Source organism: Etheostoma cragini, chromosome 6 (genome assembly GCF_013103735.1).
Source record: "Etheostoma cragini isolate CJK2018 chromosome 6, CSU_Ecrag_1.0, whole genome shotgun sequence".
NCBI lineage: Eukaryota > Metazoa > Chordata > Actinopteri > Perciformes > Percidae > Etheostoma > Etheostoma cragini.
Genome location: NC_048412.1, coordinates 7,959,873 through 7,975,004, shown reverse-complemented (window position 1 = coordinate 7,975,004; position 15,132 = coordinate 7,959,873). Strand labels below are relative to the sequence as shown.

The 15,132-nt window shown below is 41.1% G+C and overlaps 1 long non-coding RNA gene across 1 annotated transcript in view; it reads left to right on the top strand.

The window, feature by feature from the left end:
• The first annotated feature begins 2,381 nt into the window (after window positions 1–2,381).
• Window positions 2,382–15,132, top strand: part of LOC117946394 — a 20,466-nt gene continuing 7,715 nt past the window's right edge. Inside the window, exon 1 of the long non-coding RNA XR_004657027.1 lies at window positions 2,382–2,394. This is a non-coding gene — a long non-coding RNA (uncharacterized LOC117946394). The remainder of the gene's footprint in view (window positions 2,395–15,132) is intronic.

Sequence of the window (15,132 nt, the reverse complement as noted above, 5' to 3'; positions counted from 1 at the left end):
TGCATGCCCACTGCAGGGCTAAATGAAAAATAAAGTTATTTGTTAAGTTTTTTCAGCTTTACTGTCCATTGAATTACTGTCGAATTGACAGAATGACATCATTTTGACTTAATAAAAACCAACCTGTTCAACATGCTTAGGCATTGTAGGCCCATGTGTGCTCACAATGGACATTGTCATGTGAACATTAATGTGAATGCATGGTGATGATCAAAATATGTTTTTTAGATGTTGTTCATAAACTGGTAAAAGGATATAGCTTTTTAGTAATTGTCAGGTGACTTCTTAATTTTCTTGTTGGTACACAACAATGACGTTGGAGTAAAAACACAATAAGATTCACCATCTCACACATATACTAATTTGTATGCATTTGATACAGATGTTTCATTCCTTAAGTTATGTGTGATGTAGCACCTTATTCAAAGAAACAAGTTAATGGACCTGTTTTATTCACCACAAGACAAAGGTCAGTTCAATTTTAGGCGTGCAAGTAATAGTTGGCATAGTAGTAAATGACGCTGATCAGGTACTTACAAACAGGTCAACCAGGAAAACATACATACTTGTATAAATTAAATATATATGATTAGAATATAGCCTCCCCTAGTTCTAAACCTCTAATAGACCTGTTTTCTTACATCAATGTTCTTTTTAACTTCCTAAGTGTAATCACCCAAAATAACATGATTGATTTGACACGCTTCTTAAGTATAAATCACAACAGTCTTTAATTATGGGTTGATTTATTCAATTTTATAGCATTGGAAAAAAACAATTTAAGTGCTTTCCAAATAGTATTGAGTAAAAGTTGACATATTCCGGTCTGTGATTATCTATCAGAATTAATTCCTTTGATTTTAGTTTAATTTGAAATTCCTAATTTTGGCTTTTCTAACTCAAACATTAGGTATAATTACAAAAAATGATGTTTATTGTCCACAAAATCCAAAAATAACCATAAGTTAGTGTTTCGTAGTGTTGAACATTGAAAAAGCGTCAAAAGTGTTGAAAAGGGGACAAAAACGTTAGAATTTTTTTTTTTTAAAGTGCCATCAAAAGTGTTGATTTTTAATTTTAACGGGAAGACAATACAAGGGTTAATAAAAGACACTATGCTGTTTCTAACGATTGTGATGGCGGAAGGAGGACACCATTTTTCTACTTGGGAAGACCAACCACAAAGACAGGCCAACTATCCAAGCAGTGGACTTTGCTGTCATTGAATCCCATTAGGGGAAAAAAACGTTGCCAAACTTAGCTATGAATTAGAGGTGAATGAACTTCATATGACATGGGCTTTAAAAAAATAAGTAAAACACAGCTGTGTCCAATCATCAACGCTGACTACACCTGAGAACATACCAAAACTGATATTTTGCTGCTTTAACATGACAATAGGTAATGTCCTTGCTGTGTGAAACAGAAAAAACGTGACGCAGGGCCACCCAGAAAGAAAAGGATGACAGAGCTGCGTCCTGTTCACTGAGCAGCACTGTTACTGTCATTCTCAAGAGGTTTAATGTCAGCACATAAGAGTTAGCCTCTAAGAGCTCAGACTTCACCCTCACTGTCATCATAGTAAAGCTGACAAGATCATTGACCAAAAAGCCAAAACCAACCAAACTACGTAGTCGGACGAGTTTAGGACGCTTGTAACACGCAACAAGCCAGGACACATAAACCACTGCCGGTGTGGGTCAACCATGGTGACCAAGTGGGAGCAGGAAAGGCAGAGCTGTGCACGGTTTTCTCACGAAGTCAGAGAAAGCTATGTTCTGCTACAGAGAAATGGTTATAAAATGGTTTGGACACTTCCGTTTTGGATCAGCTCTAGTAGAATTGAACATTCTCTGACTGGCTAGATGTGTACATGAAACAGACAACATGATAACGTGAAGAAAAAATAATTGGCTCTCTTCAAATAAAATATATTGATAGCACCATAAATTAACAAGTCTTTTGGTCAGTCCAACTGCTGAGATCCAAACCATTGTTTATTCCACACTCCGTCTTTGCTCTGGAACAATGTGTTGGAGCGTTTGTCATTGGTTATCAGTGGATGATATATAGTCTAGCCTGCAGAGAAACATGTGTTGTGCTTTAATCTCGAGTGCATAGGCCAGTATTCATGGCCAGCAGCTGGAGAAAATCACAGGAGACAAAGAGTCCATCGTGGAGAAAGGAAACATACTGCCTGCCTGCCTGCCTGGCAGATGCTGGTTCTTGTTATCAGCCCTTTCTTCACCTTATTTATGTGGTGACTTATACCCCGACTACCTCTCTTTCCCCTTGCACATTATTCCGTTGTCCACACAGACATTTTCATATGAATAAATATATGTTTTGTTTCTTTTGTTGCTGTTAGATGTGAGGCTACACAGGCACAGGCATGTTGGGCCTGTGCCTGTGGAGCCTCACATCTATGAAAATGTTTAGCAGGTCATATTTACCATGGTGGCCATCTTAGTTTAGCTTGTTAGCATGCTAACATTTGCTAATCACCAATAAACACAAAGTGAAGCTTACACTGATGGGAATATCATTGTATTTGGTCAAGATGTCCTCATACGTAAACATAAGAAGAGGTGGTTTGCCAATGACTTCCAAAAAAACATATATTAACGTTGGAGACTACCAGCGACAGCCGCACAATGGGAAATGGTCGTAGTTTTAAACACAATATTAATGTTTTGAATTCGAAACAAAACTTTGTGTAGGCAATGTTATTTAGTTTGGGTTCAAATGAGTAGTTTGTAGGTATTTTAAATCACATATAATAAGTAGGCTATGTTAGGTAGATTAATGTTAGTTATTAACCATGGTACGTGAATTACTTTACGTACGTGAGTCAACGTTGACTTTTGGTTTCACACAGGACACAAAACAAGGGTGTCCCGGGTGAAAGTCCCTTGTTCGTTTGCCCCGTCCATCAACCCGACACACTCCCAACTACGTCACCTAATTACAATTGCCCTAAGAGGTTGCCCCCTTAACAATAAACGTGAATATGGACCATAATAAGCTGCTTGCACAGACAACCTATACAGCCGTTTTTTTAGTGAGGACAATCTGTATTTGGTCATAAATTAAAATTGTATAGAATTGGCCGGAACATCACTGAAATGACCAAGAAGATGCCTGTCAGGACTCACTGAAAATAGGTTTTAAAATGTTTCAGTGGTTAGTTGGACTTACAGAAAAACAGCATGCAGGTGTTTGGGAGCATTCCCTGCTTATACAGCTGCAGGGGGGACTTGTGGTTACGTGGTACAATTCCAATATCTTTACCAGTCCCTACAGTCTCAGAAGCCGGAAAACATCCGCACAAGATTTTCATCTACTCTCTGCCACAGATCCATACATTAGTTTCTCTTTTACGCCCAGGTTTCACACTGCGGCTCTGTTATTGACAAGCCCCTACTGTGATATTTATGTCACATATTTAATATGGACATGGGAATGATTATCAAATCCATAGTTGCCAAGAGAGTCCGATCAGCCTTAAATAATGGATGAGCAAGGATGCGACTCAATTTGTGAGGCCACACAGAAAGACAGGGCAAGTGCAGCCATCGACCCCTCCGCCCATCCCCATTTCTCCCCTCTCTGGAACGTCATTATTCTGGTCGATCCTTTCTCCCCTCGCTTGACATCATTCAATGTAATCATCCTTCAATAAAAAACCTGCTTGTAATAAAAGGAACAACCCGGGTCAATACACAGAATATGGAGAAGGATGACTGTGTAGTAGGAGACAGCGTATAAATGGGCCTCTTTATCAAAGCGGATAGGCGCCTGGTGCCTTAACAGGAATTCGACCGTGGCCGGAGTTATCATTACTGTTACCTTTTGTATCATCAGTGTTTGTGCTCAGTGAATATGAGGAAGAACGATGGCTACATTAATGGATCAATGGGCTAATGAAGCAGTCATTGTGTTGGTTTATTGAAATACACTGAGGGAAATTGAAGACTTCTGCGGCATTTCTGCACTCAATGTTCTGCTGTCATATTACTGGATTGCCACACTCATCCATAGCAGAGGAAGAAAGGATATCAACATTTTCTAAAACATAGTGATTGGCATCGGTAACAGCTGCACACAAAAGTACACAGTGTGCAAGGAAAGAAGTGCTGAAGAAAATAAAAGAGCAAAAAGGAAACAAAGGTCACACAATTGTCACATGCTGTTCTTCATCTGCACGCTAGCCAGTCTGGACTGAGGATGGTTCGAGGGTCAAATTAGCTGACGGGGTAATTTTGTCAAGACAACACGCAGAGCCGCTGATTATCCCTGAGCTGGCATCATTTTTGTTTATCAAAAAATGTTAATTGCCTGTTTTTACGAGTAGGAAAAGATTACAAGTTAATAGGAGAGACTAAATAAACACAATGCAATTGCATGAGGCTGTAGAAGATGGTAATTAATTTGTGGCCACCCCTGAGCTAATTAGCTAATATAAAGCAGGAAAAAAGAAGTTAATGAGGCTTAATGTAAGTGATACACTGAAAAAAGTTCAGACTAATGAATTTATGAATGCGTGAGGGAAGCAACTTCATGCTCCCTCCGACTTTCACGTTGCGAGGCCCCTCCTGGAGATCACTTAGTTGTTGCAACTTGATCACCTTTGATGTGCCATGAAAGAGTTTAGCGCAATATAAAATTTCATAGCTCTGTTTGAGTGTGTGTGTGAAAGCAGAATCAGAAGTACCGCCTCCATGCCGAGCGAGAGATGGTGGACCATAGGAGGGCCCATACCGGCCCAGCGTTTAGTTTGTTCTGTGAACCTCAGGGAGTAGCTGGTCTCAGGGTAGATGGGAGGTCTTGGGAGGTCAGTTGGGCGTTGGAAAAAGAGAATCGGGGAATAATAATCTACACCTGGGGTGCTCTTGGAGAAGGTGGTCTAGAGCAAGGGTCATTTTTTCAAGCAAAGTATCCCTTGATTGAGAGAGAGTTCAGGGACCCCCTATTACATTTATTGTATAAAATTAAGTTGCATATTAAACTGGGCCCACAATAACCTGTAGGCTGCCCTGAGCCTTTACACATACTGTTTCTATTAAGATAAAACACCAAGGTCTTAGAAATATATTAGTTAGCATGTTTTTATGAATCATGTTAATGTTTTTTTTTCACAGATAGGCTGATATATATTTGGTAATAATATGTTGAATTAATTATAAGTTACTGCTACATTACATTACAAGCTTTATAATTTGATGACTCTCCTGCAGTGACTTTGAGGAACCCCTGTGGGAGATCTCTGGTCAAGACGGCTAAGTCACAATAGCAGGTGCTACATGCCAATCTCAGCATAGACCAGCATTCAAACTACACCTCTCATACCATACCTCCAGTGGGTCCTGATTGATTGGGATGTCACTTCTTAGCATGTCATACCTCTAATATCTGTCTCACTCTATTCCCATCTAATGTTCATTTTAAGATACAGCTTATTTCACCTTTTTCTGTGCCGACCGCCGATGACATTACTTACACTCGATAGGGTCACAATGGCATTTAGTGTTGACACTACGGACTAAGGTTCATGGGTAATTTGAATGAAATTATAGGGCCGTGATGAATCCTGCTAGTGAGTGGGAGCCCGAGCAGCGGGGTAATCAGGTAATTGCTGCTTTCATAAATGTAATTTATCACGAAGGCAAAGGCCAGCAGTGGTGGCTGACTAGCTATAGCACCCTTAACGTCTCTTCAGACTGACCTGCAAAGCTTTCACCCGCTGACATATGTCTTCATGAGGTGTGGGGTAGCATAATAGGTGATAAGGCAGAAATACCCCAATTGAAGCATCGCTGTCATATTACATAAATCAGCACTCTTATTGGTCATCTTCCCACACCGTTAGCTTTCTCCTTCATGCTTTGCAGCGGGTAATTTGTCAATCACACTTTGATAGAGTGGCACAGATGCTATTAATTCACATATTGGATTTACAAGTGTCAAAGACTATATTGCAGTGTCACAAATGGGAATTGGATGGATGAGCTGGCGTGGCATGTAATCTGTACAAGACATGGTCAACACTGCCAGGGGAATATTATACTTTTACTTGATGTTAATAAGACAGATTTGTGGCATTGGTGAAAATGGAGTAAAAGTGTCATCATCAGCGCAACTTTCCGTTTTTGCCTGTGTTTCTCAACACTACTACTACAATACTGGATCGCTACACCAGCTCACATGCTCACCTGCCTGCCACTCCCCCTTTTTTCTGCATAAAACAAAATAAAAACATTCACCTTTAATCGTATGTCAGTTGTTATCTGGAAAAAAGATGACATCATTTTGTGAAGTGAGCATGAACAGAGATTGTACTGCATGTTATTGATATTACAATACATTACACTGCATGGCATTTAGCTGACATTTTTATCCAAAGCCACTTAAAATATGCTGTATGATGTATTTATGTCAAAGAGGTTGCACGCCTCTGGAGCATCCGTGGGTTAAGTGTCTTGCTCAGGGAGACATTGGTTGATGTATTGCAGTGGGTACCAAGCCATGTGTCATATCCACTGCACCATGACCACCCATTTATCACAGTACTGCAAGTCTTGTGTTGTTATTAGTGGATGTTATTATTGGGTTTCCTGAGCCACACAAATTGTGGTTTTATAGCACTTGGGCACAGTCTTAGTGGCTGGACACTAACTTTCTGGAGTCTCAGCAGTAATTACGGTCCGAAGGTAATTTTTTTTAACCTTCGGAGCGATCCAAGCTAGCTGTTTGCCCATTATCCATCGTTTTGCTAAGCTAAGGATTGGCTGCTAGCTTGTAGATTCCCATGTAGCACACAGCCATGAGCGTAGTATCAATCTTCTCATATAACTGTTGGCAAGAAAGTGAATACATGTGTTATCATAAATGTCAAACTAGTGCTTTACCAGTCTGGCAAGGGTTAGGGTTTTGGTTTTAATGTTTTCATTACATGATGTACATGTAATAAACGGTCTCTTTGAATGAATTTGAAGTCAAAAGACGTTTACATGTGACTGGACATGACAAATATGTATAGCATACCATCCAGCATGCTAGTTCAATGTCCCACTAATACATGTTTCTAGTCTGTCCTATTTCATTTAATACATCCGAATGATGATTCATGTTTATTGTACTTCCTGTTTTTTTATTGTATTTTCTATTGTTTTTGCTAATGCAAAACCAGTACAGTACATCTATTTCAAATGATGTGATTTGGGATTCAGCTGGTATCCTCATATTATTTATTCTATTGGAGAACTGCATTGGCAATCTCCAGCAGAGTGCTCTTGGATGAACAAACATCGCCGTGGACTTAGTCCGGGCTCAGATCTATGAAACGCTGGCATCCAACATGTTGAGAGGCATGTCGAAAGCTCACTCCCAACAATTTGTTCCTTAATTGGAAACTCTACAGATACATTCAAGGCTGATTCACACATAGCCAGACTGACAAGCAGGTACGCGTCATCAAGACAAAAAAATGAGGAAAAAAACCAAAGCCAATTGAAGCTGTGTGTGATGGTGTAATGGCCTTTGCTTTATCCTCTGTAATAGCCTTTGGTGGACGGCGATGGTAAACACAGGAGGGAGATGACAAAGGCTTTGTTTATGGGTCAAATACTCATTTCATAAAAGCCTCCCGCACAAAACTGAAACATGATAGGTCAAACACAGGTCTAAATGCCTTTTCCAGTTTTCCTATTTTCCCATTTCAACATATCCATCTGGTGTCCGTGCTCTCTCGCCTCTGTAATGGAAAACTATTGCAGAAGCATTTCTCCGTCAGCCGGGGGGTCAAGAGGTCATCACTGATGTCACTCTCAAAGTAACCAGTGGCAAATAGGTCCTGACGTGTGCTCTCCAATGAGACAATGAGACTGGACAGCTCCTCTGGCTTTCCGACTGATAAGCCATAGAACAGTGTGTGTGAGGCTTGGAGGACACTGCTCGTGTATTTTTGAGAGACTAATACCAGCTGCTGCATTAAGGCCCAAATATCAACTGTGTGATCTGAGGGAGAGGCATTTTTTTTCCTTTTTCCCTACCCACAATACAGTTTGACAAATTCAGAATGCTGCTTTTAGCAGTGGTGGAATGTAATTGAGTACATTAACTCAAATAGCGTACTTATCTTTTCTTTGCATACCACATCTCAAAGAGAAATATTTCACTTTTTTACATCCATCTGACAGCTTACTTACTTACTTTGTAATTAAGATGCACAGGAAACACATGTAGGTTAAAAAATCTGATCTTTTAATTATACATTAAACTACCAACCAATACATATACTGTACATACAAGTACAGCTGAAACAACAAGTCCATTGAAAACTTAGTTGACTGACTGAACTGTTCAGACACTACTTTTATTTTTAAAACATTATCTACATGTTCCTGATGAGGCTTACATATTTTTACTTATTTGTAATGCAGTACTTTTACTTGTAATAGATTGGTATTACAGTGCGGTTTTAGTACTTTTACTTTTAAAAAGGATCTGGATACTCTTCCTATTACTGTCTGTAAGACCTTTCTTCGTATTTTGTTGCACTCATTTTATCAGTCAACTTCGGCGTACATTTAACACCAAAAGACATCTGTAATCATCACGAAAGACGTCATTTCACCTCTCAGACTGGACTACACACAAGTGACGCTCTGTCTCCCTCTTTCCTCCTCCTTCCATCCGCTTCCCATCTTCGGGCGCAGCAAATTCCTCTTGTTCACTGTCAGATGCATGTCGTGTAGCGTGTGATTTGCTATGCACGTCTCGGCCTAGTACAGATTTCTACGCCTGTTTGTTCTATTCGCGTCGCCATGCAGCGTGACCGCTCCCTCTCTGCCCTCGCTCCCCATCTTCAATCTCATCTGCTGTCCTGTCAGTGTTGAATGTACTCCGGCGAATGACACGAATTACATAAAGGAAACAATGGCAAGTGTTAAAATATCTAACTTAGTATATACCTGATATTTTAATGAGGGTTTTGGTTTCTTTATTGCATCAATCCTCTCCTTTCCCATCTCTATCTCATCGCTCCTCTGTCAGATTCTCCACTCCGCCAGCCAGAGGAAGGATGACTGAATGAGCAGGAGACTGGCATTTTCTGATAGAGTCGCACCCCACGGATGGAGTCAATCAAGGGCCGGCTGAAAAAAAAAAAAAAAAAATCATCTTCTGACAGATGTGTCAGCAAGATTGTAAGGCTTCCATGACAACAAATCCGTAGCACTAAAAAGAAAAAGAGTTGGGGGTGGGGGGGAGGAAGAGATGATAAAGAGCACGGAGTCAAGGAGCAACCGAGAACCCTGACAAAGTGTAAAACAGGAATCCTCGGAGTGCATTCCCAGTCAATCAGAGCACTTACCTTTCAGCTGTCCATAACGCTATTTCATAGCAATTATTACCCCCACTGAGCAGGTGACAGGCTTGTGTGCCGATGGCAGCGCCGCGCAAACTCCCGGTAATCCTGAAATGACGGATTGGGAGGGAAGCCTTGCAGTGATTTGTGACAAAGTAACTGAACATAGACTTCTGTACTTAGAAACGTGAGAGCGATTTGTCTTCACGCTTATGGTAACACTCTCCACTTTGATTTGATGCATGGGTTTTAGTCCGCCTCACCAATATACTCTCTGGGGGTGGGGTTGGGGGTGGAGGTGGGGGTGGCGGGGTTCATTGCCATTCAAGTTCTAAATTGAAAAATTGTTGTAGGGTGTCTGTTTGGTGTTTACCGTGTATTAATCAATAGAAAGCTTGTTTTTGTTCATGTGACATGTCCTTTTTTTATATCATCATAATTGACGGTAGCATTGTTGATTTTACTTTGTGGCTTCTTTTCATTCTTTTTTGTTTTATTGCACTTTTTTTCGAATGCAGCACCGTTCCCCTGCATTGTTTCTGCTGAGCTGAAGCAGGGATATTCACCGACAGACCATAAAGATGGTCGCTTTGTTTGACTGTTACCCATAAAAAAAACCAAACCCCTCTTCCTTGTAATTTTTTTTCTTCTTTTTTCTGCCAAGCCCTTAAAGCTTCCCGCCTCTTATATTTCCTCCACATCAATATGTCACCCAGTTCCGCTACAGCAGGATGTCAACTTAATGCAACTCTCGGGTTAAGAAAACACCATCTTTGCCTGCTGACTGATAGCCTGTCACCGCTCACACAAAAAAAAGTTTAGAAATTTGATCCACCTGTCATCTCGCCTGTGATTATGAATCTCTTCCTCCAGCACCTCCGAGGCCCATTCAGACGCAGTCTAGCTTGGCCCCGCTCAGCGTTGGTTCCATGGATGACAGAGCAATCTTTAAATCACTCCAAGTGAGTTAGAGAGAAAGAATCCAGCTCATCTTAGCGTAAACAATTGGGCCCAGTGGCAAGCCCACCAAAATAGACACCAGTGTGGTGAGAATTTTCTTTTTTAAGAAATTCTTGTAAGCTCATTTTACTTATAGGAGTCATGCAGCTCAAATTAAAATGTCTGTATGACTCTCAAAACAATCTCTACATGTCCTTACAATAAAACCATGAGGACACTTTTAACAAGTCTTCCCATCTGTCTTGCCTCCTCCTACCTTTGTGTTATTTTTTTTCTTCATTGTCATCCCTTGAAGACAAGAGCAAACACAAAAAGAGAATACTTGTTTCTTTATCTCTAACCTCACGGTGAACTGCAGATGACCTTCTGAGTCAACTGCATTAGCTTTGGGGTGGTCAGACTAAACAGTGTGTGTGTGTGTGTGTGTGTGTGTGTGTGTGTGTGATTGTGGGGTGCGAGAAGAGAGAGGCAGGGAAAAGGGGATTTTTCATGTTCTCCATTACAGTTGTTTAGGTTAGAGGGGTTAACTCAATGAGGCTAAGTAAGTTTGAACTGTGAATCACATCAGCAGACTTGTGCATTCATGTATGCACAATTGCAATCTCACAATCCAGAGGTAATCCCATTACCTCAGCTCGGCCTTCAAATAAATTGTAGGTCTGAGGCATGGTAGTGATTGTACAGTTACACAGTTATCAAGAAGTCCTCATTTTATAATGCTGTTTCTTGAAAAAAAAAAATCTTACGACATTATTATTATTATTATTAATAACGGTTGTTTGTATATGTTGACAGGAGCCATTGCAGAAGGTTTTCCCTTATTTTGCCCACATACGATGTCAAAGCCATTTGTCTGACCCGCTTTCTTGAAACTGCTAAAGAAAATTCATTGTTTTCAGTTTTCAAACAGCATTTTCCTTGACTGAGCCCCATTTCTTTCCCCAGATAGAGCCCGAGACTGATTTATTATAGTTTTTTTTTCTGTGTTTTGATTGTTTTCCTGAGAAACAGGACGGGAAGATGGGACTTCCAGCTGCTCTGGATGCTTGGGAGTCCTGGGAGTCCTGGCCCGGCTGCCCTCCCGACCGGCCCAGCCAAGTGGGCATGCGCGGTTGTGGGCCTCGGTGGGGGGTTGATGGGGCTGCAGAGGCTGGGCCAGAGAGGCCATAGATGCCTTAAATGACTTGGCATGATGGGATAGCGAAGGGTTAGGTGCACGACTCGCAAGTAAATCAAAACAGTTTCTCAGTGAAATGCGAGCAGAGTCTACAAATAATACAAATAAAATACACAGAGAGTCTGGGAGAGTCACATTTGGGAATTCATGCGCCTTCACACCTGCATTCACACATGCTTTAGAGACTATGCACCTTAACGTTTTAACACTGTAATTTTACTGATAGGCAAATGGATGTTGTATTCTACCTAATACCGTCTAAGATGTCAATGTGTGTTATGTCCAATTAAACTGGTGTTGAAAGGACAAATTTGTTCTTCTTTTTTTCCCCTACACACCCCTAAACCTGGAGGATCCCAGTTAGTCTTGGCTGACTGTCTCAAACAAACACGCCCAAGGAAGATCTTGAATCAAGCACCCATAGTACCAGACCACCAGAAGGGCCCCCATTAGATAGTAATTCACGTGGAAGCTGTGGGAACACAATATCATTATCAAGCAACAGACTTGCCAGCTTTTCGCCGTGCCACAGTCTGGTGTGATGCACATTGTTCAGCTTTTGTCTATTTTTTGCTTGGCCTTTTTCCCAAAGGAGGTTTTGCATTTCAGATCCAATCAGCAAATCATATTCGGGTAATTGTTTTAAGAATAACTGATCTCCCTGATTCTTTACATCCTGGCTTTTATTTGGCATCTGCAACACTGATTCATCAAGTTTTGTGGTAATCATTTTAAACCACAATCAGTCCCACTTGTTCCCATTGACGTAGCCCGTGCAGCAGCTTACACATCTGGTATTAATACATGCATTTTTTTTTTTTTATAAACAGTGGCTTTGTATCAGTCTGCACAAGTGAATTGACTCGACTGAGACCTGCTACATCAGTTTTATGCAGTCACATACACTTTAAAAGATCGCAGTAACACCTGTTAATGATTCACATTTGCACACATACAGTCACGAAAAAAAAGTAGTAAAATAAAACAGTTCATCAGTGTACACCAGCACAGAATAACACCATGTTTTTGAGTTCCTGCATGTTCCTCCAACTACAAACACTCTCCTGTGACAGCGCTGGAGCGCAGCAGCTCACGCTGGGAAATGCAGGCAAAATGTAGGTGATCAGGTGGGAGAGAAAGAGAAAGAGAAAGAGAGAGAGAGAGAAAAAAGAAGCCAAACTAGTCCCTTTAACTTTTTAAAGACTTTTCAGCATTTGTTCTGCACACTTACCTACGCAAACTCCAAGGGGCCACAGTGACTAGGGTCCCATTTCAGGCCCAGCGTGGAGCCGGAGAGCTCCTCAGCTGTAAAATGAGAGCGCCGGAGCGCAGTGTGAAAATGGATTAGCCTCGCTGAGATAAGGGGAGCCCTCAGCGAGCCGTGCACGCCTTCAATGGGGAAAAAGAACTGCTGTACAAATTGTTTTTGGTACATTAAGTACCTGTTACTTTATATCACAGATGGAAAACAATAACACAGGCTCCGGGGTTGGAACCACGGCTGCTCTGAGGAATGCAAGAGGTTTGGCCCACCTTGCGCCTCCAGAATTTGCCCCTTTTTTTTTTTTTTTTCTTAATATGCAGAGTGATTTTCGTAAGGACTTGTGACTGAAAGAATTCAACAGATTGACAAACACATGATGATAAATGAGAAAGTGCCAGCTTCGGCAGCCAGGTTACTGAGGGAAATCATACAGAATATCCATGTTAATAAAAAATAAAATAAAAAAAGGCTGAATGTTACTGCTCAGCAAACAGGGCAGGGATTTTTCAATTAATAAGCCCGCTGCAGCACCCGGGCCCCCCAGATTAAATGAGTGTGTCAGATCCTGGATGATTTATACATTTGGACTGATCCAACAGCTCTGTGGAACAGCTATGACACCCTGACAAGCCAACAATGGATATGAAAAATGAGCCAATACCACAGCACTAAATCTGAGACTTTCAAAGCTTAAAACACACGCATACAATCCAAACCTCTAACATACTCGCACGTGTAATGGAAATAAAGTGAAGGGGTGAAATCCCCATAAGATTCTCTGCACATTTTTTTACTAAAACATTCAGTGTTGATATGATTGGAGTGATGGAGACAAATTGGTCCGAGCGGAGAGTGGCAGTGCTTTGCCTTTGTGATGTCTTTTTGTGGCTGCGTGCAGAGCACATCACTTTACAGCTAAATGACATATCAGGCCTGTTGCTGGGATCTGACTCAATAGGGAAATGTCAAATCAAGTTAACACTAAGGTGCTTTTCAAAACACCTCGATACTCCTTCTGCTTCTATCAAATCTAAGCATGCAATCAATTCATTGTGTGTTTCTTTCCATTTTTGTTCCAGCTAGCTGTATTTAAAGAAAACGTTGCATGCTGCAAAGCAGCAGGAAGCGCCCTCAACCTTTCTCCAGTGAACTAACAGTGGCCAAAGCTGTTTTTATAATTAAGTTGTGTGCAAGGCTAGTGGCCTTGCTCACTTGTTAGATGAAGTGATAAAAACCAACATGATGGACTAAAGCATTTTTGCTTTTCTTAGTATTGTCCTTTTACCCTCTCATTCTCTGTCTGATGAAAAACTGCACTTGGTGTTCCTCAGAGCTCAGCAGATTTAGAGGAAACAATTACCAGTCCGTTGATCTCTGCTTCTCCAGTCCCGCCGATAAACACCCCAGCGCCCTGAGGTATGGTCCGAAAATGATACAGTTTTAAACGGCTTAAATTTCATTGTTTCCCCCACTCCATCCCTCTCATCCCCCCCCCCCTGTTCTCTCCCTTTGAGCTTTTATTTCACAAAAGTGTGAACACATTTTTTTGTCGATGGGGGCAAAAAAAAAAAAAACGGTGAAGAGAAACAATAAAGAATATGAAAGGCCCATCTTCACAGAACATTAGACATCGCAAAACAACCCAAAGCAATGATCGGATATATCAAAACTGACAAGTAAAAGTTGATTGCTGAGTGTCTATTGATTGAGCTATATTTCACTGGGAGAGCACAGCCTCATGGTAGTCTTCGCAGTGCACCAAACCCTGCTGCAGAGCCACATTTAACGGAGGTTCCCCGCGTTAATACACAGACATAATCAGTGGGCTACAACTGGTAACGTTTATCATTATATTCACATATACCAAGTAATGTCTGGTAGATGTTTACCGCTCAAAATGACTGAATGAAATCACACTCAGGGGCGTAGCACAACATTCTGGGCCCTGTAGAAAGGCATTTTCTATTGTCCCCTGCTGGGTACCCGAGACCCTCATCACATGAGGGCCCCTGGTACTCAGTCCCCCTTTTCCCCCCCAGTCCGACGCCCCTGATCACACTTTTCTTGGCATAGTTGAACATATGCTGGCAGAACTATGCAGAACTAAACATTACAAATGTGATTTCCACGTGTTTCTATTCGTGCACTAGACAATATTCATACAATATGTATAAGTATATACTATTTGTAAGAATTTGACCAAAACATTTTCTAAACCAAAAAAGAAAGAGGTTCCAAAACGGCAAGTCACAAGTGTCTGTGACAAGTGTCTGAAATAGCAAAGTGTGAGATATACACTCACCGGCCACTTTATTAGGTACCCCATGCTAGTAACGGGTTGGACCCCCTTTTGCCTTCAGAACT